Here is a 25405-nt window from a genome sequence, read left to right as displayed (position 1 = left end):
TAAGTGCTTTTTGGACACAGACTCTGGTTTTGCTCTTATTTAGGGCACATCTAGTATGATACAGTCTGCCTGCCATGGAGGACAACAATAACATAACATAAAAGACAGCCATTCTGCTAAGATGCTAACTACTCTCTATAGCCTGCATGCAAAAGAAACCACTTTGAATGTGAAATATATTTCACTTCAGACACCACAGAATTAAAAGCACTGAAATAGACACTTCATGCTACAGACAGCTGTTGCCAGCTGTGCTCTTTGAATAGAACTTCTAAAAAAAACTGTCCTCATGTAAACAAAAGAGGGTTACTAACATCATCACAGAGAGCAAACAGAAAATTATTTTCCTTTCTGTCACCCTTTTACCTCCTCTTATTTATAGTGTAATTGCATCCAGTTTCCAGTGGTTCTAGAACCCCCTAAAATCTTTCACAATCTACATCATCCTTCAAAAGGCTGATGGTTTCCTGGATGTAATTTCTGTGGGGTGCTTTGAGTATGAGTGTTTGGCAATTCAATTCAGTAACAACATCAGCTCTAGAACCGCAAGCAGAGGGCCAAGTGACCCTGGGCAAAACAATCACCTTAACTAATTAATGTTTGTACAAAGCTTCTGAAAAAAACAATATGTTAGAGAAGCACCAGGACTATTATATGCAGATTTTCTTCCTTGTAGGCCTTTCACTTTCAAGGAAATACAGATAATACATGAATAATTTTGAACTCTTGAAGGAAATACATGTGAATCCTTTCTTGAAGAAACAGGTAGCAGCTTTGCCCAGCAAAAGCCCATAAACAAGTTCACATACAGAACACTCAGCATTCCTTGCACTCTGTCTCTCTCTCCCTCTATTATCTCTCACTTACTTTAAACTGTACCTAAAAATTCTATTTTTTTGTCATACATACAAGTACCATTTTAAGCAAAGTAAAATGCCAAATGACAGACACAGGAATAAAATCAGCCCAGGTGCTTAAGAATGAATGCAGAAAGATTTAATAAAAATTCCTGCTGATATTTTCAGAGGGCCATGTTGATCAGACTTTCAGCAAATCTCAAAGAAGTTTTAAGTCTTATCTTACTGAGGCTCACAAGAGGTCTCTTGATAATTTTCAGTGTATGCATTACCAGCTTCACAGAGTTACAAGCCATGAAAGAAGAAGAAAAAGGGACTGCAGACAGGTAGATAGTAAGAGCTCAAGGATCTTCCCTCCAAGCAGTCAGTATGAAAGTTCTTGTAGACAGCAGTCATATTTGTACTGGGTGCTAATCCCATTCAGGTTTTGATGTGTCCTAAGAGACCAACAACTGGGAGAATTAGACTTCCACCCATTTTACACCAAGCTACAGTGAGAACACAAATGTGTGAGTCACAGTATCTCTGGGGGATTGCACGGAGCTGACCTGATTAGCACTGCAGATAAAAGAGCAACCCGCAATAACATGCTCCACATGACAGATGCTGCAGAAAAACACTGGCAGAAAACACATGCATTCTCTGGCCATGACTGGCATGTTTCCTCTTTTAAAAGACAAACTTGCTGTGAGATCAAACATACTGAATGAGGGCTACCTCACTGGGCTACAACAGAGATCTCCATGCATATCACCCAGCCTTGGTACATTCCATTCCTCGTTATCCAGCTCAGGAGTGAGGTTTAAATGGCCTTATGCACTTCTCATCATGAAGAGAAGACTTGAAAGCTTCTCCACTTGTTTAAGTCAGCATTTATTTAATCACACATTCACATTGTATGGGGATAATTCCTGAAAGTCTGATCTCTGTCATTCAACAGAAACACAGTGTGTGCTCCTTGCTAGCTCACATTTCAGCTAATTGTTACCAGGTAGCAAGGTATTTTATAACTGAAGGCAGGATTAACTTTTAAAGATATTTGAACATCAGAAATTGAGAGACAATAATATTCCCTATTTCAGGTCATAGTTTAATTCTACAAATATGGAGTTATATTTAAAGAACCCACTTCAAAGAAGTCCTTTCCCAATAGTGGAGAACCTTCCAGTAAGTCTTTCCTGGAGTAAAAATAGGATTGGACAATAGGACCCAAGAGGGTACTGTATCATCCAGACTGGCAATATATGACAACACTGATCAAATGTTCAGAAGACCTGACCAGACAGATCATACCTATCACAGCCTTTCTTTCAAAGTATGTCGTGAAAATAAAATTACTGAAATAAGTAGAAAGAGAGATGAGAGAATATATAAGCATGGCTGGAAATTACCAAACATAAATTAAAATGAAATAAACCTTATTTTTGAAACTTTCACATCAATAGGATCCCTAAAGGAACAGGATTTCCTATCTTCCAACTTTATCCTCCAGAAGACCAAGAGTCAAACACCATTTTCAGAAGAGACTAGAAGTCTGTGTACCTGACAACTATCACAACAGCAGGAGTTAAAAATGAAACATCATTATTACAATAAACATGTCATTGGAGGGAGTACAAAACTGCCAACTTTTAGGGCATAAGACCACTTCTAAATTGTGAGGTTATTAAAAAAAATCTCTGCTGTCTACTTATCCTAAATGTCTCTGTAAAGGTCCTTGCCAAAGCTTTCTGGAGGCACTTCAGTACAGTTGAGCAGAACTGGCTGTTAAAATCATAGGTGGTTCCCAATATAGTTGTTAAAACCCCTGTTATTCAGAGAAGCACCCCTCTAGTTGTGCCCATTCTCCTCGTCCTTTCTTCCTTTTCCCATTTTTCGGTCTCAGGGCCAGAAGACCATGCCTGTCCCTTCATCCCATACTTGTCACAATTCCAGCACTAGCTTCCAGTGAAGCAGAAACACTCTCAGAACTGGAAACATACTCTGAATTTTACATCCCAAGAGGATACAGGACAAGGCATGGCTGAGCACCACAGCTCCTGTGCTCCAGAGTGACTACAGTGTGAGAGTAGGGATATTGAAGCCATCTCATTTACTCCTCCCACCCTCCAATCCAAAGTGTCAGACTTCAGCTAAGAGAGCACAGACTAAATGATTAAAAAAACAAAGAAACCCAATGAACCAAAACAAACCCCCAAAACAAAACCAAAGCCAAACAATGCAGCAACAAACGTACATCTCTTTACCACATAAAAGTTGGGAATAGAAAGTTTAGCAGAGTGTCGACTTCCTGCCACTTTACAGGTCAAGCATCTTACACCTTTAGTTTGGACATTCATAAATAGACTCGAACTGTTAATACTTCAGAGGCCACTGAGCCAAAATGAGAACATTTCTTTTTAGACTCTAAAGACTATATTCAGCTGCAGGACTGCCATGTGGGCATCAGGCAAATAGTAGACTTGGGGGACCACTTCTGGTCTTTCATCCAGCATTAGCGTCTGCAGTGAGCAGCAGCATATACTAGAAGAGTCATCTCCTTGTATCTGCATGGATATTGAAGCAAACTACGAACTTAATTCTTTCTTAAATCAGCCAACAAGTTAGTTAATCCCTTATTTCAAAATTTTCAAGAAAACGTACCCTACTACCTAAGCATGAGGGACATTTGCATCCAAGTTTGGTGATATTGAGGGCTAGTGGAAAATATTTAATGCAGCATTTCACAGTAACTCGTCTTGAACAAAAGCAAGTGCAACCTCTGCTGAGGACAGATTAAGAAAACACACTTACCAAAATATTCTTCCCAACCCTTACCGGCCTCTTATTCATGTTCCTTCTTCAGTTTGTATTCTCTGTGCCTCAAGAGAATCAGAGATGGGAAGTAAATTGAGCATTGACATTTTTCAAATGATCCTCAAAAGATGGTATACGAGAAAGGAATATTTCTTTAAACCATCACCACAATGCCTAGTAAGTTTGAATATTCCTATTGCCTGCCACCTCCAGTGTTGGTAAGTATATCATTTTACACAGACACATCCAGCTGGCTTGGCACACAAGTGGTCTGCGTCACCGTGCGCTGGCAACCTGGTCTTACACAGCCCTATCTCTGCATAAGCCAGAACAGCTGCTGCCCAAAGGAGACAGAAAGGTCGCCTACATGGGAAACACGTTCAAGTCCCTCTCTCTAACAAGTGACTTCATTATTCTTATTCTGCCATTCTCCATCTAAAAATAATCCTCTTCCTCTACAAGGAAATGTTGTAAGAATAAAGAGAGACTAGGAGGCGCTCAGGCATTAGAAGAGCAGGAGGCATGTAAATCTCTCAAATGCATTTGGAGAAGCAGAAGCAAATCTATAATGACTCTGCGAACTGCTCTTAGGTCCTACAGCTTAGGCTTAACTGTAATGATTGCCCTTTGTGTATTTTCCAGAACATGGTTTTCTGTATTCAATCAAGACTTCAGGGAAGAATTTGAGTTTAATTCAAAGAAGTTGCCTGCTTAAACCTTGCTTCTGGGTGGAGCAATCAGAGGTGGGTTCAGCTATTTTATTTCTCCTATAACATAAATTATATGAGGTTAATGTGTCAGTCTTAGAAGTTCTTCCATCTGGAGATGGGACTTGTGCCAATTATGTCATAATTTTTCTTGCCTCAAGTGCCTCATATTCATTGTGTAGGAATCAAAATCCTAAGCAGTTCAGGTGGTGAGTAGATCTCCTTGTGAAAATGAAGCATATTTTACTTTAGAATTTTAGGCCAGCTTCCTGCCAGTACATAACAAAAATATGATTAATGATAGGTAAAATCCATATTTTGGAATAGAAATAAATTGGGCCATTGTAGCGTTTCTTTCTATCTGGGGAAATTTTATTCTGTCATTGCTTGACAACATAATTTTACAGAATAAAATACTTTTTACTTAGGGAATTTCACATCTGTGTTAAAATATATTTTTACAGCAAAATGGTGTTGGAAAGGTTTGAATTTAGGAAAAGATTAATAGGCTAGATAAGCTCTTTCTAAAAGGATATGCCAAGACACTTTTTACAGATGGAATTGTAGTAGGCATAATCTTATTTTAAATGAAAAATAAGTAAATGGCTGAATAGAGTTTATCTTTATGCAGAACTGTGAAGAGCAGGGTTGGGTTTTGGGATATTTTTGTGAATAGGAATATACAGAGTTTTATCAATTACAATGAATTCACAGAAATCTGCAGTGAAGGAAATCATTAAAACATTATACTGGCCAAATACTTTTGGTGAGCATATATTTACATAATAGAAAATACTTAACACTTGATGCAGAGATTTTTACCCAGACATCTCAAAGAGCTTTCCGAAGACGGGAAACATCATTTTACAGGTGAGTGAGGCAGACAGAAACCAGTGTAGTGGTCTTTCAAGTAATCTACAGGGTCAAAAAGCAGAGGATTGAAAAGAGTTGTCCTCACTTACAGTCTGGTCTCAAACATTGAACTTACACAGCTTATGGTGAATACACACTATTCAGTGTGTGGAATTTTATTGGCCACGAAACATTGACAGATTGCAAGTGACCCTTACCCTGGCTTCTAACTGATACCACCTTTTCTGTGATTTGAAGCTCCTTCATTTTGCTGAAGACTTCATATTCACAGGGAAAAAATACACATTCATGTTAAGACTAGGTGATTTTTGCACTTAGCTTTGCAACTGATTTGTAACATACTGCTTCTCTTATTTTTGACTATTAAATAGGTCACCCTCATCCACAGGTAATTTTTAGGTGCCCTTCTGAAATACAACCAAGATTTTCAGTGCAGCAGGGACAAAGTAGTAAAACTGGAAATGCTACTGCAATATTCAAGAAAGAATCTTGGCTATAACATTTAAACCTTGGGTATAATACACATTGAGATGTCAAAGCATTTCTACCTATATGCACACTAGAAGATGACAAATAACTCCCAAAAAACCATAACAAACAAAAAATCCTTGTCTACTTCATGTTGAGAATGGCCTTAAATCTTTTATTTGATTGAGAATTTATCAGGATGTTGTCAAAGACACCTACAGTCCTGCCATCTCTTCACTCTGTTCATATTTTGCTTTACAGGGTCCTGGCCACTCTGCAACACTTTTACAGTGAGTAGTGAACTTTAAAAACCTTACTCCACATTTCAATTTTCATACAATAGTAAAACAATTACAAGAAATTAAGAGTTTTCCAATACAGACAATGCAAGCTGATCCCTTATGAAGGTACAATAAACTTTGTGGCAAACTGCCTGGACAAAATATCAGGAATAAAACACAGCCTCAGGTGTCATTACATATTTCAGTGTCAGTACTAACAAAAGGTAATACTGATACTATTTCATATCCAAATTCCACTTTCTGGTGGGAACCAAGATGAAATTCTGTTGCCTGAGTTATGTTTTAACAGTTTTGGGTGAATTTAGAAATGCTGTGTAAACTGAAACCAAGCCGAACACTGGGTTGCTTTGCTGCCAATACAGGCTTTTCACATGGCTCCAAATAGCCTGACACCATGAGTGCAAATTACAATTTAATTGTAAATGGGATAAAACCAAAATGTACCAGGGCAGTCTTTTTTGAATAAATGTACATGGGTAATGGATTTGTAAAACTGAAGGGCAGCATATTCAGACCTCAGTTTTAAAATACACCATTAGTTTGCACTGACTTCAGCTGGTCAACCAGGTTGTGGAGCGGAACCTATGTCTGTTGAGCTCCTGGTCCCTGGCATTTCTGGGTTGCCAAATAAAACAAAAAACAAACCAAAAAAAGCATTTGTAAGACAGCAAAAGTTACTCAGCAATATTTCTGCAATGATTTCCATCTGGCAATGGAACAGGTGAACATGAGCTTATTTGGAGGGTTCAAGTTCAGAAACAGCTCCAAAACCACAGAGTGATTATTTACTTTGTTTGGCTGAAAAAAGCCAGATGAAACTGGATGGCTTAGCTACACTTACAAAGTTCTTTTCCAAGTGCCAAATCAGTTACATGAGTGGTTGGTGTTGGACTTGCACCTTTCACATTAGCAGACCATGTTCTGTCATCTTTTGACTGTATTGAAGAACCCACCTCTTGCCAATGGACATGAGAACAATTAAACACCTTGTTTGCATTGTACCTAAATTCAAGTCCTAACCTGGCCTTGAATCTTCGAGTAGGCTGATGTGTATCCCAGCATTGTAGCTATCACCTGCTGTGTTCTGAATGACTCTTTTCTGATTAGGGAAGGAAGACAAGAAGTCAGGAGGAGGCTTGTTTATAAAGTGAGAGGAAAAAAAATTTATAGCCTAAGATGTGTATGGAACCCAGTAAGTCTAATAATTATACTCCTTATACGCCAGGCTTAATGAGCAAATGAGAAGGCAGAACAACTCTGTGTGTTTATCCATTTCCTCTTACTTTTGGATTGTGAGTTACAGCTCTATGTCAGGCCAAAGCTATTGCACCCACTGCAATATGTCAGCAACTGTGACTCAGAACACATTATACGCAGGAAGAGAAAGATGCAGAGATAAGATACTAGGACTGAAATCAATACAGGATCCTCTTTTACGTATCCCTACAGTCTCATTAACTTCAAAGTATCTGATATGAACGTAATTAAAGAGCAGAACAAACAGCAAAAGGGGAAGAGAAACCACAGGGCCCTGTTTCAAGATCCTCACTAAAATGGCATAACACAAAGCTGTACCATAAATCACAGAATACACTCTGTCAAACAGAACAGAAATTTTTATAAACAAATAATAGTGACATTTTAAACAATGCAAATTGTATAAACGTGGGCATCTGCAGTTCAAACACAAATAAGTATCACCACCAGGGAATAACTAAACAACAACAAACAAGATCTTGGTGCTCTAATGTGCTAAACCCCAATCACAGCTGGCTGCTTGAACCAAACCTATACGCTACTCACACAAGATAATCCTGTAAAAAGGAGAACCAGGTGCACCCTGACAAAGCTGGATACTGATGACTTTGCAAGTCATCTTTGCACGGTCACAACCAGAAAACATACCACAGTACAGCTCTGAAATGCACACGATTGTTAAGAATTAATGCTACTAACCTGTTGGGCTGCTGTCAGGTTTACAGGCTAATGTGTAAAATGAAATAAGAATGATTCCATGTCCTGGGGATCATCCAAGTCATGCTAAGAGAAGACAGATGACCTTGGGACAGAATTCTAGCCTCAAGGGCAGCAAACGGTTGCAACTGCAAAGAGGAGGCTGGAAGAGCTGTAGATGCTTTCCACTTGCAGAGGGTAAACTAGCTTGGCCAGACAGCATCAGAGAGGCTGAGCTGCTACACCCCACAACATCCCAGCCTATGCAGAAAAAGGACAGCTCAGTAGCCAGGCATCTGGAAGGTGACAGTGACACTTTGATAGCAGGAAAAGCACAGCTACAGGAAAAACGTGCAGAAGACTGCAGAGGAAAAATCTCTTCCAGCGTTTTTCATGAGTTCTAAATTCTTAAATCCTCCCCCTCCTGTTCACCCCATAAATGTGAATCAAGGGATCAACAGATCAATGGGATAATTGTATGGAATGTCTTTAACGGAGCATCAGCCCCTATTTCTTATATACATTACTGAATGCTCCTACCAAGTGCTAAATTAAAATTTACTGTAGTGTTAATTGAAGTCACATTTGTGTGTGTGTGCTGCGTGCTGTTAGGCAGGAGGAGATTTCTTTTGCTGGAGATTAAACTTCAGTAATGTCTTTCTGTGCTTATACCAGTTTAATGCAAAAGCAAAACATAATTATAGGAGGCTGTTAATGGATTAGATGGCCAGTGTAGCTGTCTAGCTGTGTTCCAGTTTTTCCTCTGTTGGCTTTGTGCTGTCTGTTGTCATCTAATTATCTGTTCCTTTTTCAGTTGGCAGCTTTAACATGTTGGGGGTATTATTCAAACTCAAATTAATCTGTGTTTTTCAGGAATTCCTTAAAGAGTAGGAGTTTTATTTGGAGCTTGATATGGCAATAAAATTTTTATCAGATGCAAAAGAGAAATGTTTTTTGGCTGACTTTCACTACCATGAAACTATTCACACTGATCAGCAAGAGCAGAAAAAAACTGGTGTTGCAAAATAAAATAAGAACTTCTGAAGTGCTTGGCAGCTGATTTGTTTCCACATGGCCTATCATCATTAGCTACCACCTACTGTAGTTTCTGAGGGCAGAAAACTATGGCACTAGCAAAAAATTTCAAGAGTATGCCTGCTCAGGTCTTAACTGACATTTAAACTGTTGCTGATGGCAAGTCAAGTTCAAGGATATAAGGAAAGAAATTTGGTATTAAAATCCCAGGATTTTCATTCATACAGCCAATTAATTAATAAATAAGAATAATGTGTAGCATTTTTATAGTGACAGATCCTGCTAGGCGCTGCAAACTTGCAAGTCCCTGTAGAGCACTGGAGCATTAAATGTCTTGCAGCCATTCTTCCTGAATTGTGCACTGTTTTGCCACCATCCCCAAAAGTATATAATGAAAAATAATTACTCATAGAAATCTATTGCAATTATTCTAAGTAGAAAATCACCAATGAATGCATTTTGTTAACAGATACTGAGAAAACTTTCTGTTGTGTCCAAAATCTTATGTTCCAGTAGGCTGATTTGTGTTTATTAAGCAGCAGACTGCACTGAAGAGTTTATTCCAACCAGAGTCCAGTAGCACCTTTTAAAAAATGAAAACCTCCTGTCTTTTCCCTTGGAAAACATCTCATGAGAAAAGAGAGGGAGTTGAAGACAAAATAAACACAAAAAGAGTTAATTTGAAATTAATCAAACCCTTTTTTCTTTCCCCGCATCCCAGTTTTGGTTTGGGTTTTTTTTTTTATTTCAGTGATGAATTCATTTTCAAAGACATGCCAATCCTTTTAAGGGGAATTCCACATCTTACAGCTGTGCAACCTGCCCTTCAGAGCACGCCTTGCTCATCCACCTGCTCACTGCAAAACACCCTGAAATTCCCAGTGCTGAAGCTGAGCCAGGAGAGCTGTACTTCAGATGTGTCACTGACCTTACGCAAAGACTATACCTAGTCCATTACGTTTTAAAGCAGTACAGTTCAAACCTGTGTAGGAATGAGGTAGCAGAACTCTTGCTTCCTTGCAGAGTGTTATATTGTATTATGTATGGTCATCTGTTAATAATGCATGGTTTTACACAGCAGTTAAAAAGCAATTTCATTAAACAGTTTCATTTCAAAAATAACTTGTTAAAAATGCAGCTTCTGAAAAAAGGCAAAGTTGTTGTTTCGTATTCAAAATCTAACCCACATTCTGAGAATAAAGGAAGTCATATTTTAAACACATATTACAACTCATCCTTTGAAACATTGTGTAAGTCTAGCGCTAAGTACCTCCCATTTGACATTTCATTTTTGCCTGGTTTTGTTTTCTTCTTTATTCACGTTGATTCAACAGTATGTATTAAAATTTTAATTTTATCTCTTGCCATGCATTTGGGTGTCAATGAGTTGAACTCCGTTTAAAAGCTCATTTACTGAGCAAAATTATGTCCTTCTCTTCTCATAAGAGCTAAGGTAGTTTTATTATCATGGAAGATTAAAAGACATGACCTTTGGCACCGAAGAATATTGTGGTAACTCCTACATCTCCTAACTTGAATACTTTGAAGTATGGTCCCTTCATAGCAAGCAGAGCACTACAATGTACTGTATCTGGCAGAGATATTTATTTTCAGCTTTCATCTTACGCATGCATTAACTACTGAATTGACTATATTGTTGGTAGAACAATGGGTCAAGTCCAGACCTGGTGGATTCTATCTGATGGGCAGGTGTATCAATGGGAAGGCATGCATTCATTTCAACAAAACAAAGAACTGAAGTCAGAGACACGCCATCCCCCCTCTCCCTCCTTAGTGGAACTAAACCTTTCCCTCCTTCATGACAACCATTAAAGCACAATCAGCTTCAGGAGCACAAGTGTTGTCACTGAGGAGGAAAACACTCAGCAACCTACCAAAATGAGAGGAGCAAGAATGCTTGTATACAATGTCATTGCACATACAGAGGCAAAAAATGGCAGCTGGAAAGAAATATGAGTTCTACCTGAGCCTGAAAAGGCTACGCTGCCTTTTTCTTTTTTTGCCTTTTTTTTTTTAATCAGAAGTCACAGTCATTCCAAGTTTCAGCCATTCTTTACAGTGAGAGCAAAGAGCATTGTCAACCTGCATCATTTTGTTATAAATGTTGTGATATTTGATGCCTCCTTTCCACTCCTTCTCCTTAGGGCCCCTTAATTATGAGGCAGGCTCTTCTTCACTTTAGAACAGCTGCAACAACTTTCTAAGCCTTGCGGTCACAGAATTAACTTTCTAAACAGCTCCCAGGGTGACAGTAGTTACCTGACAGTAGTCAGGTTTCAATTGTGGATGCTCACACCACAGCACTCCAGACCAGAGTGTCTCCAAATAAACACCTTGTTTATAATGCTGGAAAATAATGCAGTCTGATAAAACAAAGGATGAAAGCAGCCTGTCAATATCAACAATTAACCCAGCAATTCATGCTGGTAAGTGTCAGCTGCATAAAAGGGCATACCCACATCTAATATCAGCAACTACCATCAGGGAGTTTTGGGAAATCCATGCCAGGGATCATAGAATCCAGAGGCATCCCAATGATTCTACTGCGAATGTATGGGAAAGTACGGCTACTTTTTCTACATGACAGTTGGTTTTGCTTAGAAGAACTTTTAATTACTTTATGAGATTTTTTTTGTTTTTAAATCAACCTTTTCACCTCTTCCTCCCCCATTTAGGCAAAAGAACAACAAGAGATTTAAGGCAGGACTGAAAGAGAAAAGACTTCAAATTTCTGATTCAGAAAGTTTTCAAGGTCAGCATACCAGGAAAAGCATTTGTTTGCATATCAGCTCTGGAGGTGTAATAGACTAGAGCACAGAAAACATGGTTCTGCCACCTTATGTCCACAACCCTTTTCAACATATTGTTATGGTCACCTAAAAGACAATGTATGATCTCTGACCCTATATGCAGACTGCTGAAATAGTCAGAATGATTGAGCATTAGAAAAAGGGATGGTTTAAAACATGCATTTTAATTCATTTTGCAATTGATCACTTTTAAAGAGAGGAACTTCTGAAAAGTTTAAATGATATTTTAAAATGAGATTTAAATTTTCTATCAGATGATTCTAAATTCTTTGGTTTTCCATCTCTATCATGTAATTGATGCTAAACTACTCACATACACACACAAAAATCTTTGAAAATTCAGTTCCCACAGGTCTAGATTAACACTTCTGGAACTCCCAACACAAAATTATTAATGTGCCCTTGCTAAACACCCTCCTTAAAAATACAGCTACTTTGGAATACAAAGTGCTTCCAGAATAAAGTAAGGTAGGATTTTTCTGTTCAGTATTTTCTCCTTCTCTAAGTGTCAGAATCTCATAATGGTCTACTAACAAAAGACACCAGCAATAATATTTCCACATGGCTGAAGATCCAGTGGGCAATACTGGCCACAAAAAGACACATACAGGACGCACATAAACCAAACTCCAAGGTAGGGTTTTCATCAAAACCCTATCAGAGTTCAGCACTTCATGGTGGTTAGGTACAAAATACTCACAGATGCTAAAGAACAAGAATTCATTAAATAGTTACAGGAATTTTTAAGACAATAGAAAATTCAGAGAAAATCCTCTTATTTTATATAATTTTGGTCAAACTAAAGTAGCTCAGCTGAATAAGCATTGTTGTAAAACTGGAATGGGTCCCCTTTCACAGCAACAATACTCCTCTTAGTTTTCCTTCCAAGGGAAGGGTGCCAATTTATTATTTTTTAAGAGAAATTGCATAGTCTGTAGCTGTTGCTCAAGAATACATGCTCCAATATGTAATTACCCTCTTTGTTAGAAATACACACATTTATGCTAGTTAAAACGTGATTTTCTTCATTTTTCAGCAACTAGATCCTTTACCAAACAGAAGAATCTATTTCCAAACTCTGTACTACATTAGGTCTTGGCACACTCTGACCAAGATAATTCACATTATTTGCCTTTCAGTAAACTAGAAAGCAAGTTTTAGATTTCCTACACACCCTACAGGACTTTTTCTTCTTGAGCAATCAGATTTTTTCCCCGAATTGTGTCCAACTTATCATCACTTCCTTTGAATCACTGATGGCAGAACATGTGTGTGTGTGTGTGGCTCATCTTCGCGAACGAAGATTTGGGAAGGGCTGTCCCCACGTGGGTGTGCCCTTCCAGCCTGCGCAGTGGAGTTTTAGGTGAGGCTCAGCGTGCGCAGAACTGGCCCCACCGTTTACGTCCTGAGGTTCTTCTGCCACGGCCGAGCGAGCTTGGACAGTGACAGTGAAGTCCTCAGGACTAGAACCTACAGCACCCGGCATTTCCCAGGAGGTCTCCCATCCAAGTACCAATCTGGGGCTGACCCTGCTTAGCTTCCGAGATCTGACGGAATCGGATGTCAGGCATCCAATCCCGCCAGATCTCGGAAGCTAAGCAGGGTCAGCCCCGGATTAGTACTTGGATGGGAGACCTCCTGGGAAATGCCGGGTGCTGTAGATTCTAGTTCTGAGGACTTCACTGGCACTGTCCAAGCTCGCTCGGCCGTGGAAGATGGACCTCAGGACTTAAACGGTGGGGCCAGTTCTGCGCACGCTGAGCCTCACCTAAAACTCCACTGCGCAGGCTGGAAGGGCACACCCACGTGGGGACAGCCCTTCCCAAATCTTCGTTCGCGAAGATGAGCCACACACACACACACAGTGGCAGAATATGAAACTGCTGAGAATTCCTAATTATATTTGCTATGACATTCTCTGTTTATATTTTAAGTTTCCTTGTCCATATCTCCAACAACTGTTAGCATCTTAGAAGAACAACACTAACTCAAACAGCCAATATTACACTGCTGAGTAGAACATTTCCACCACATTATAAAATCATCACTTCTCAGACATAGTCCCCCATTCTGCTATCAGAGCATGAATATTTGTACACTCATGTTCCATCCTATCCTGATGGTATAAACATCCAAACAGTTACATATCCCTTACTTTGTCAATTCATGCAGAGAGGTGAATTCATACAGAGAAGTGGGTGGTCCCGTGGTGTAATAGTGAGCACTCCAGACTCTGGATCACAAGGTCTTGAGTTCGAGTCTCAGTGGAGACCATACCGGGCAGTTCAATGCCCCCCTGCCATCCAATCCCGTCAGATCTCGGATGCTCAGCAGGGTCAGCTCCGGTTAGTACCAGGTCCTGTGACAGTCCCGAGGACTTCACTGTCACTGTTCAAGATCGCTCGGCCATGGCAGATGAACCTCAGGACTAGAAACGGTGGGGCCAGTTCTGCGCTCGCTGTGCCTCACCTAAAAAATCCACTGTGCAGGCTCAAAGGGCACACCCACGTGGGGAGAGCCCTGCCCAAATCTTCGTTCACGAAGTTTGGCCATACATACATACATACATGCAGAGGTCTATATCACTGGCCCCTTCATAATCCTTGGGTTTTTCCAGTCCTGTGTCGTTTGCAATTGTAATCAGTGAGGATCTCCTGTGCTCCTTTGGGTCATCACTAAATATCTAATCTAGTGTAGAATGGAAAGGAAGCAGACAGTAGAAGCAGTTGAATTTTAACATACACAAAAAATTTTAAAATGTTACAGAAGATGTCATAAATAACAAGCAGACACGCTGAATATTTATTATTGCATGTTAGTAGAATAGTAGCACTGATACAAGAAATGTGAAAATGAGGATCTGGAGTTCTAACTTAGGAGTCTTCATTAATAATCTGTACTTTTCTTTTCTGGTCCTCTTTGCACAAGAAGACATTCCACATACATGCTAAATTAATTAGACATGTAAAAGACATTTCATGCTGGCCTACTCAACTGCTTTGGGAAGTATTCTGCCAGATTTCCAGACAATTAACAGCTGTAACATCTGGAACTCTCAGACAAACAGCCACCAACCATGCAAAAATCGACTCCATATCACAGAAGTCTCTGCTGCATCCCAGGATTTCAGAGGCAGAGACATCACAGGAGGCACTCAAGTCTCCTGGCATGCATGCACAGGAAAAACTGGAGGAGCTGCACAAGTATGGACTGTGTACATGTGCACATCCATGTGCTCATATCTCTGTGATGTTGGATTTGCTGTTTTGAGGAGGACTGGAAGTTATGATCTGGTGACCATTTCATTGCTGAGCTTTACAACATCATCCTATTCTCTAGGACAGGAAGAAACACACTAGCAACACTCACCACAGCAGCAGGAGAAGCATTGATCTTTTCTTGTGGTGGCAAAGACCAAGAATGAGGGACTCAAAACCAAAAACTGAATCTGTTTCTGTCCTTCCTTCCATTGGTCTAGAGGTCTTGCATCCTCTGAGATGTCAGGAAGCAAGTAAGCATAATTTGTATCCAGCTGCCTTAGTGATTGAAATGGTAAGTCTGAGCGGTGAGACAAAATACCAGTACTTTCTCAGTTGTTTTCAGTATCCTGGCTAATGTTTTCAAATCCTGATGGCCCAGAGCTGGTGCCCTAAAATTCCAGTGCACACTGCCTTATCTAAGTGCTGAATACCCAAAATGTTGTTGCATGATGGTGCCTTTCCCACTCAATAAGTGCATATAAGAATTTCCACAGTATGGAGCTTACAGAGCTGGCTACTGACTTTAGTGCTACAGCATTCCCTGTGTCTTTGTCTCCAAATTGCTCCTGATACTGCACAAGAAAAATGTCCAAGTCCTCAGTAACTTGCTGTCTCAGAAGGAACAGCATTCCTACAACTAATTGGTCTGGCAAAAAAAAAGCCAAAAGTCACATCCCTGACTAAAAGGGCTTCCCACTTCAAGGCTTATTCCACAATTCACTTTAGTTGACAAATACAGAGACGAGGATTTCTCAACTGTGTAATTTCCAGTAAGGGATGACCCTCCCACGTTGTTAGGAGAGGTGGGAAAAGAGAAGCCACCCACTGAAGAGGATCCAACTTAGAGGGAGGGTGCCATCAGGACATAGCTCTGGGAAAAAGCTACCACTTGCATATCAAGAAGAGTTAGCATCACACAGAACCAATTCCCCACATTTCCAGAGTCAGTGTGCACAGGCAGAGCCTGCCTGGTGACATATAGAAAAGGTATAGCCCTTCTGCACTTACAGCCCCATGGGAACATTTCCTTGTACCACACCTGACATGGCAAATAATTAAATGGGGAGAAAGGAGAGTCTTTTCTGCTAAAGTTGTGGTGCATTTACACCACAGAATGCGATGTAGTTGAGTGGTGTCAGAGAAGACACAAAGGCTGCATGAGATGCTACAAATGTAAAGAGAAAAGCATACAAGCCTGTGCAGAGTTCTGTCCCTATCCAGACCCAAACCTTCAGCACCCTGTTTATCCAATTACCATTTCATTTAGCTGACTAGTGCTCAACTGAAATTCTTCAAGGTTAGGGCCCCAGAAGGTGTCTCTTTCCCCTATCATTCTTTGATTAACTTTACCTCCATCTATTCAAATCTCCTGGATGTTCCCAAACTATTTGGTGTAAGCAAACTTGTGCTGAATTTTCTGTCTCTCTTGTTCATTCACTACTTATGCAGGAAAAAAAACCCCAAACTTTGCTTGTTCAGCTAGCTTAATATTGAGGGTAGGAATGGATGGGCTTCTCCATGAATATGCTAAAATTAATCTAATTTGCATGGGAACATATAAGCAACAAATATTTATTCATGATTGGGAGGGAGCTGATCCAAGTATCTATACTAGAGGCAGACATTAAAAAAACCAGCATAAACATTGTTCACCATAACTTTCCTACAATTAGCTACCAGGTATAATTAATTTGTGCTTGCAGTCATATTAAATCACTAACAAGCATAACATGTTTGAAATAAAGAAATAATTCAAATAAAATGCAATTAGGGAGAGCCAGTTATTTCAGTCTGGGCAAAGTGACCCTCACTCTAATAGCCCAATAGTTAATGAAGATGACTTTAAAAGAATTTCTTTTTCTCCACATCAACATTATCTTTGTCTTTTCCTAAACTTCATACCAAAGCTTCAAAATTTAATTAAAAATGCTACACAGTCTGGAGGAGTAGAAAGCAATAGATATGTCAGCAACAGAAATGGCAGCCTTCTTGTAAGTAATCTGCCAACTGAGGGAGTCATATGTGGGGTTATTGTTAAACTGAAGAAAGGAGATAAAGTCATAGGCACACATTTTTACATACTTTCAGCTGAGTATTACGAAAAGTTGTGTTCTTTATCCGAAACTATTCCTACTCTAAGGAAAAGATTTCAAGGGAGAGGTAAAATTGCCAGAATGTATTTTTTTACTAGAAGACAGATCTCTAGTACAGAGGATCTTGACTTCTAAGAAAGATCTTCATTTTGGGGGTTTTTTTTGTTGTTTGTTTTTGGGGTTTTTTTAAGACTCCTGGCTGAGGGCTTAAGGCTGTGTTTGATCACAAAAAGCTCAGGAGGATCAGTCAAAGGCAGCATCTCTCTGTCTTGATGCTTTTCTGCTCAAGGCTGCTAAGAAGAGGATTGCCATGAGCAGGGAGCACAGAAACATTGCTGTGAAAGCCTGTGCCACTTCCACAGCTATTCTGAGCATATGTGTGTAAATGAATCATAAACATCTTAGCAGTGACTGAGGACCTGGACAAACTCATGCATCATTAATTAGTCCTTCTTTAGTTTGTTGGTGTTCCTCTGCTGGAGATTTATAGCTTCCCCATTAGAGTCATGAAAGTGGACTGTATGATTGTTTCTTATCTACATCTCGAGCAAAGCTGCTTCTTTGAGGGACAGCAAAGTTTGTTTGAGCTAAGCTCAGAAACTTGTCATCAAGTAGATGAGAAGCATTCACCTGCTCTGACATGACCACTATATCAGGTAACCTACAGGCACAGGCACACAGTGTGTGAGTAGGACCAAATATAAAAAAATAAGAGCTTAAGAGAAAGAGAGATAAAATTTCACTAGCTTTTATCCTCTTCTGGTACCCTGTTATCAAAATATTTAAGCACCTAAGTAGTTTCTGCATCTGTCATCTTGTGGAAAAAATTCACAGCGTTATTCATTTTGTCTGCATAGAGGTAAAAAGAGGAAAGGATTTCAGCATGGCTGCACTCTTGAATCATCAACTGACTGAAATATTGGTACCTTGGTCCTGAGAAAGAAGAAAATAATAACAATGAAAAAGAGCTCCTGGAACAAGTGTAGTTAAAGGATATAGCAATGCTTCTTTTACTACTTCTGCCCTGTTTAGCAGAGGAGAACCTTGCATATAGTCTGCAAATAAGCAAGACTCATGTAATGGAGAGGGGATCCCTCTTGCAGTCTCAGACAAAAACAAGTTCAGAACCAACCAAGGCAGAGATGGCTGCACAAATACATGCGGAAGGCAGGCAAAACTAGGCTTTACTCAAGCACCTCTGCTCACTGCTATCCTCTGGTCCTGAAATAAGCAGTTGAGTTCCATTTTACAAACCCATCCAAGTGTTTCTGAGCAGAAACTGGGGAAACAAGCACTAAAAGAGAAACTCCTTCAGTTCATAGGAGCAAAAGCATAAGTAGCCAAGGCATACGATATTCAGAAGATTTTCTCAAGATATGGCAAGACTTTCTCTACTGGCTGCTGACCAGGGCCTTTCTCTAGACCTCACATGAGTTTCACTCTTTCCATTAGTCTGCATAAGCCCCATTTCTATCTGTTTCACCACTAGGCTTCTGTTCCTCCTTTTAAGTTTTCTTTTCATCCATACAACTGCTTCCTAGCCAAATACACCAACAAAAATACTGTTATTAAATCACATTAATTCAATAGAGAGCTAAGCGAAGTTACCTGTCAAAACCCAAGTTATTTGTTAAAGAACAGGCATCCATTTGCTCCATTAGGTTGCAATGGGTTATGATCTATCCTTTTGCTAATGCTGGGTCTAGCTTTTGCCCACTGGGGTTACAAACACTGTGAACTGCCTTTCCCAAACCTCCAGAATGGTACAACAAAACAACACAAACAGAAAAAACCCAACCAACCAACCAACTAACCAAAAAAACTACCAAACCAAAAAAACCCCAACCAAACACATAAAATATTGGGATTTTCCATGGTTCCTATCAAACACCATTATACATACCATGTATAAATCAATGGTTTTCTCCCAGTGTATGTGCCCTGTGTTGTGCTATCTCTTCAGTGCAAAAACAGTAGGTTTCACAGCTCAGGCAAAGGTAACAAGGATGAGCCCAAGTAAGGAGTCAGGGTGATGTTTACCTTGGGGTCAATGGAAGGGAGACTGAATCTTCAGGGACACTGTAATGTTTTTCTGAGTTTGCTTGCCTTTGACAAAGAGCACAAACATGCAGGTACTAGCATCTAGCCAAGCATCACAAGTTTACTGGGTCTTATGGAGAAGCCTTCAGTGGGCATTTCCCCACAGGTCCCCAAAGTCACAGAGATGTACATGATGCACTCAGTCTGAGCAAACAAGCAGCCTGCAGGAGAAAGTTAGAAGGTCCTCACACCCCACCTGTGATTTCACTTGTGAGTGCAGCGGCGAGAATTTTTTAAGCAGGAGCAAGATTGAGCCTTCCCTTAACAAGATTGAACAAAGTAGACTGTCTACTTTGAAAGACAAGTTCAAGAAAGGCATTACAGAGGTTTAGGGTATTTTCTTGCTGTCAGTGGGCATTTTGCCAGCACTTCAATTTCCACAGAAATGGGAATGTAGCAAGTCAGGTAAGAGAGAGGGCCCGCAGGAGAAAATTACAATGTCCTTTACAAAGTAATGGTCACTTTTTCTTCCTGTTTTCCAATGAATAACAATTACATAGACTCATCTGGTTAATATTAGCTGTGGAATAAATATCTAATATATTCTTGGTTTGTATAGTATTGCTCTCAAACCTCATTGTATTATATACATATAAACTTTAATATAGCTTCACATACACACAATTTTGCTGCAAAATCATCTTCCAGGATTCCCACTACTGAAAAGCATTATAGCCACCACTGAATGCAACTGAAAGGAGAGCTAAACAGGCTGAGACTTGTCAGCCTGGAGAAGACAATCTGGACAGGTTACACATGACAGAGGTCAGCAAACTAAAGAATGTCTTTAAAAAGATCAGTAAAAAGTGACTGCATGCTGTGTCTTCCAGAATGCAAGCTAAGGGACACAACATGAAATGCGTAAGAGCAAAGCTCAGTAAAAATTAAGAGGACAGTTCGGTTAACAACAGAACTCTTTGTAAAAGGATATTGTGGATAGAAAATGTTGTATGGGCTGACAGGGAACTTGCAGAAACTGATATTTAAGGTTATTAAATAGCAAACCCCCACACATCAGGTTTATGAACTATTGGGAATGGGGAGTGTACTTGGACAAAGTATATTTCCTTCTTTACTTTTATTCTTCCCTGTGCATCTGCTTGTAACCACTTGGATAGAGTGCCAATGAACCCTTAGACAGAACCAGGACAGCTGTTCTTAAACTCATGAATTTTCTGTCTTTCTTATGATGACCTATAGTGGGTTTCTGTGCATGTTGTGCCCTAACAACTAGCCACAGAGAAGTCAGTAGATGAGCACACATTTTATCTCAGACCTCTAGAGCCTTGAACTAATGTTTTAACCACACCAGAGCTTTCTTCTATGATACAGAGCACATTGCTGTACCAAATCTTTTTCTGGAGGACAAAGTATCCTGAGATGTGGTTCGCAGATCCAACAGTTCACAGATTTACAGTACATTAACTGTGGTCATGGGAAAATGTTGGGTTTTTCTTCTATAAAGAGGGTCTTGTGTAATATGTAAATGCCACAAGGGATTAGCACAAGAAATTATTTTTGCAGCGTGTGAAAGTGAGCTGTGCCAATTCTCAGAAGGTCCAGCTCCAGCCAAGCCTCATGACAGACCCAGAGGCAAGTGCACAGCCCTCAATACCATTGCCCATTAGAGATGGGCAGAACCAGCTGAGAAGTCAAACACAGGCAAAAATAGTAATTTCCAATAGTTTTATTGCCCAGTCTGCTCTGACAGAAAACAGTTCAAGCAGAAGATCCCCTTTTTTTGTAGTATAATATTTTACAGATATTCTGTCCTTATAGAAAAGTCCTACAAAATTAAAATGAGAAAAAAAAGCTCATGCACTTCAAAAAAACTGGACTCAATATTGTCCTGATCATGATACAAAAGATTCTAACTGAAGACAGTAACATTTTTCAGACTGGAATAATGAAAGTAAGAGGAAGCACACAGTTTATGAATAGCTTCTAAAAGTGCATGCAACACTATCATAGACATTGTGGGGACTTTCTGAGACTGGATGTAATGAGAAAATTTTACTATGTTTGTCAAAACATGAACTAATACTTTTTTCTAAAAGTATAGGCTTATCTGATGCATCTATTTTGCAAATAACTTTCTCTTACTATCTTTCAATGAGTTAGTTCTTTAACTTTCTCTTACTATCTTTCAATGAGTTAGTTCTTGTTGTTGTAGGAATACCTAATACACGGTCACAAAAATCATGAAGTCTTAAAAATACAATTTTGAACTTGGTATGTGTTCTGCACCTTACATAAGAAAATAATATAAAGAGACTAGAAGATGTACCCAGGTTGTGAATAAGCTTATTAATATCTATGCACAAATATACCAGGGTAAACTAAGAATATTTCCAAAGTTTGGGTTCTTTTTTGCCAAAATATGGAAAATAATGGCCTAGAGTAGACTGAGAAAGTATTTGAAGCAGGATCATCCCTTTTTTTATTTGCTAGAACAAAGCATTTTGAAGACTGGCTTAAGGGAGTCTCAAGTTGCCTATTAATTCTCAAAACAATGATTTAGCAGTTCTCCAAATTTAATCACCTGCAATCTGTTTGTATTTATAAACTGGGTATTCCAGCTATAAAATGGTGTCCTGCAGAACAGACACCTCCATCTCCCAAATGAAAAAAATCCTAACCAGAAGAGTGAGTATTTTTGCACATCTGAAGGTACCACTTCATGCTAAAGGCTCCAAATAATTATGAAAGACTGTAAAGTCCAGCCAACCACAAATGGCATAAAAGAATCATGCAGGATTAGATATGGTTTAAATAATAATGTTGTAAACCTACAGTAGAGTTTAAATAAAAAGCAAACTGTAATGTGCATAAAAACTTGAACAGGAAGCAGATTGAAAAACAACTACAAGCGAGGAGGGAAATGAACAAGTCTATTTGATCTTTCCAGCTGACTTAAATGCGAACACTGAAAAAAAGAAAATAGTAACAACTAATTTGTGATGTAAAATTATTCCTGGTTTAATTAAAATAAATGAATGCAATTAATTATCTAGGTTGGGAGATGTGTCTACCCAGACAGAATTCTTCTCTCAGACCCATAGAGGGGAGGCAGGTGGATCAGAATGACCTGAATTTCATTCGGTGGTGAAAACTACAGGTTAGATCTTCAAAGCTGTCCAAAAGGTTTCAACTACATCCCACATTCCCAGCTTCTTGGCTACACCCTCTGGAGTTCTGCAGTGTCTTCTCTTCTACCTATACTACTTTTTCTTGCTGCAATACCATAGGTAAAGTCGATATGATGCAATTTTATTTGGGTTGCCTATGCTTTTAGTAAACATAAAATACTTTTTATAGTCTAAGGTATGAGTCAGAAATTACTCTTGTGTTACTGCCCACCATACTGTTCTGATTCTATCCTCATCCTTTTGAAAGTTCGTGAAATAGGACCAGGACAGCTTTAATTTCTCCTGGGTATATTCCCTACCCTGTTTTAAAAATTCTGATGCAGAGCTGCTGCTCTAGTTATGGAAGAATAGCATTTCTGCTGTATTAAACAAAGACAGCAGACTTTCCAAGATTTTTTTTTTACATAACCTCCTGGTCTGCCAAGTGGCCCAGCACATGGTGTATACAGATGCACTAGAAGAGAGAACTTTCATACCATAAATTCCTTTGCTACTCTTCTGCTGTGAATGACAACAAAATTTTCCACTCATTTTAGTGGTAATGATTCCAACCTTATCAAAGATTGCCAGTCTAGTTATTCAGGCTCAACAGCAGTTTGTATTTCAGAATAGTTTCTTCTGACCCTCTTTTCCATTTTACTTCTTCACTCCCCCCGCCCGCCCCTCCCCCCCACCTTTCTTCTTTTTTTTCTTTTTTTTTTTTAAGAAGCAATTTGCTTTCTACCATTTGCTTTCTCAGCAGGGCTGTTATCAGCACTAGTCACTAACAGAGAACAGCTGGTAAGGGAGAGGAAGAAGTCAGATTCTGAAGAACATAACCATGGATTTAAACATGTGAGTCTGCACTGTAAATTGTTTTGTTATGCAATTTGTATCAAACTCACTCCATAAGTCAGGGACATACCCTGCAGCATGTAAAGTTCATAGAAACAGTCAAGTAAGACCAAGAAGTGCACTTTTGTGCAGATAAAGCAAAAGAAGAAACCATTTGCTGCAGAGTAGCCTTTGTAATTCTGAGAACTGGTCCCACATTCTGAAGTGGATAAAGTTGTTTGCAGAAAAAAGAGATGAGACTCACAGCTGGAGGAAACACAGGTGTCAAAGTCTGTTATTACTGCTTTTGTTGTGGCTCCAAACAGGCAGCCATACTCGATATGCAAGAAAGACAAAAAAGAGATAACTGAGCAAGTTCAGTCCGGGACTAAGTGGGTGCAACAGCCAGGTGGGTCGTATTTTTCCTCTAGCTTATCTTTTTCATAATTAGGTCTTTGCTGGTGAAGACAACCAGATAATGCAATGCAAGGGGAGGACTTCCTCTAACATGTTCAGCAGCAAAGTTGCAAAATGAAGACATTAGCCTAAAGGGAAGCTGGAGCTTGCTGAAATCACTAGCTAGAAATCAGCTTGTCCCACTTACAAACCATTTGATACCATTACTGATTTTTCCCTTTAGTCCAAACCTCAACTGGCTAGCAGACTTTGGCAGCTGCCCCTGCTCTCTCCAATTAAAAAGCTCAGACATGACATTGACTTTAGAGGAGAAAGTGGCAGAGAATCGGACTGCACTGGCATTCCAATGGTTTAATTGAAGATGAACACTTTGTTCAACTCTTGCCCCTTTCCCCGGGGTGGCCAGCATTGCTTCAAATGCCTGCTGACTTAAATGGAGACAGCTGCAGGACACAGACTCATGTATCACAAGCTGTGTGCAACAGGAGGTAGCTGAAGGGCAGAACTTCAAAGTCGCTCACTGCAACCACCCGGACTGCACAGGGATGCTGCCACTGCCAGCTGGTAGCTCCAAGCTCAAACATGGGGACATGGCCTTGCAAGGAACTGGACATTTGCCATATCTTGAAGGTGCTGTATATCCACCCCAGAGAGGCTGGAAGACAGCAGTGAGGAGAGTGCTGATTGCATCAATATTTTGGGGGGGCTAGGTTAGGTTTCTCCAAAAGCTGTTAACACTACATCAGTGTGTGGGTTTTGCTCCTCCTTTAAGGAAAAGGTGAGGAAGAACTGAGATTATTTCAGCTTCCTTCCTCCAGCACACCAACTTCAAATATTATTTTAAAACTTGTGTGGAATAAACCCAACCAATTTAAAAATTATTTCTTGGTACTTGAAAAGTATCTCTCAATTCTTCCACCTTCACAGGAAATTATCCACATCCTGATCAGCATCGAAAGCCTTCAGGCGGTATTATCTGGGAAAGACAGAGTGGCCTCTAATTTGGATGCATAATTTATTTTCAGACTCACACGGGAGAATCTACTATAGAAGACAATTCAATGAATTCAGATGAGATGGTCTTTCAGCCTAGCAATGTTTGAACATAAAGGCCTTACTCCTTATTTCTGCTGCCAATATCTGACACAGTGTTGGCTGAGCCACTCACTACAGCCTAGGCTCAACAGGTCAGTTTTAGGCATACCAAAACTTTGACCCCTGCACTAATAGCTGCAGAAGGCAATAGAGCCAATGGCACCAATTCCCATTTCAACCAAGCTCTACCAAGTGCAGAAATGGAGGAAAAGATTAAGCAAACTTGGTGCCTTTTTCTCACTACTTTCACTTCAGAACAGACTCACTAATTTAAATTAGATCTAAGAAGGACTCTGGAAACAAGAGTGCCAAAAAACTGTTGTATGGTGGCACTGCTGAAAAAGCAGTGTGACTATGCTCAGAAGATGACTTCACAGTGCTTGCTGAATCATTTTCCATGTTTTAGTTGTTGTGTATGAGATTTAGATCCCCTAACCCACATGCATTTTATGTTTCTACAAGCTGACACCAAGTGTCTCTCTTGCTCCACAAATTCTCGTGCCAGCTTCACCTGGCTAGAAGGGCCTTGGAGGAGGCAATGGTGTTCCACAGCTAGAAATAGTTGGGTGCTACCTCAAAGGAGATGGATTGGAAGGGGCACATTCTTTGACTACAGCCTCATGTTACAGTGCTCTCACCTGAAAACCAAGCCCATG

Source organism: Pithys albifrons, chromosome 5, assembly GCF_047495875.1.
Source record: "Pithys albifrons albifrons isolate INPA30051 chromosome 5, PitAlb_v1, whole genome shotgun sequence".
Classification (NCBI taxonomy): domain Eukaryota; kingdom Metazoa; phylum Chordata; class Aves; order Passeriformes; family Thamnophilidae; genus Pithys; species Pithys albifrons.
Note: the sequence above shows the minus strand (reverse complement) of the source record.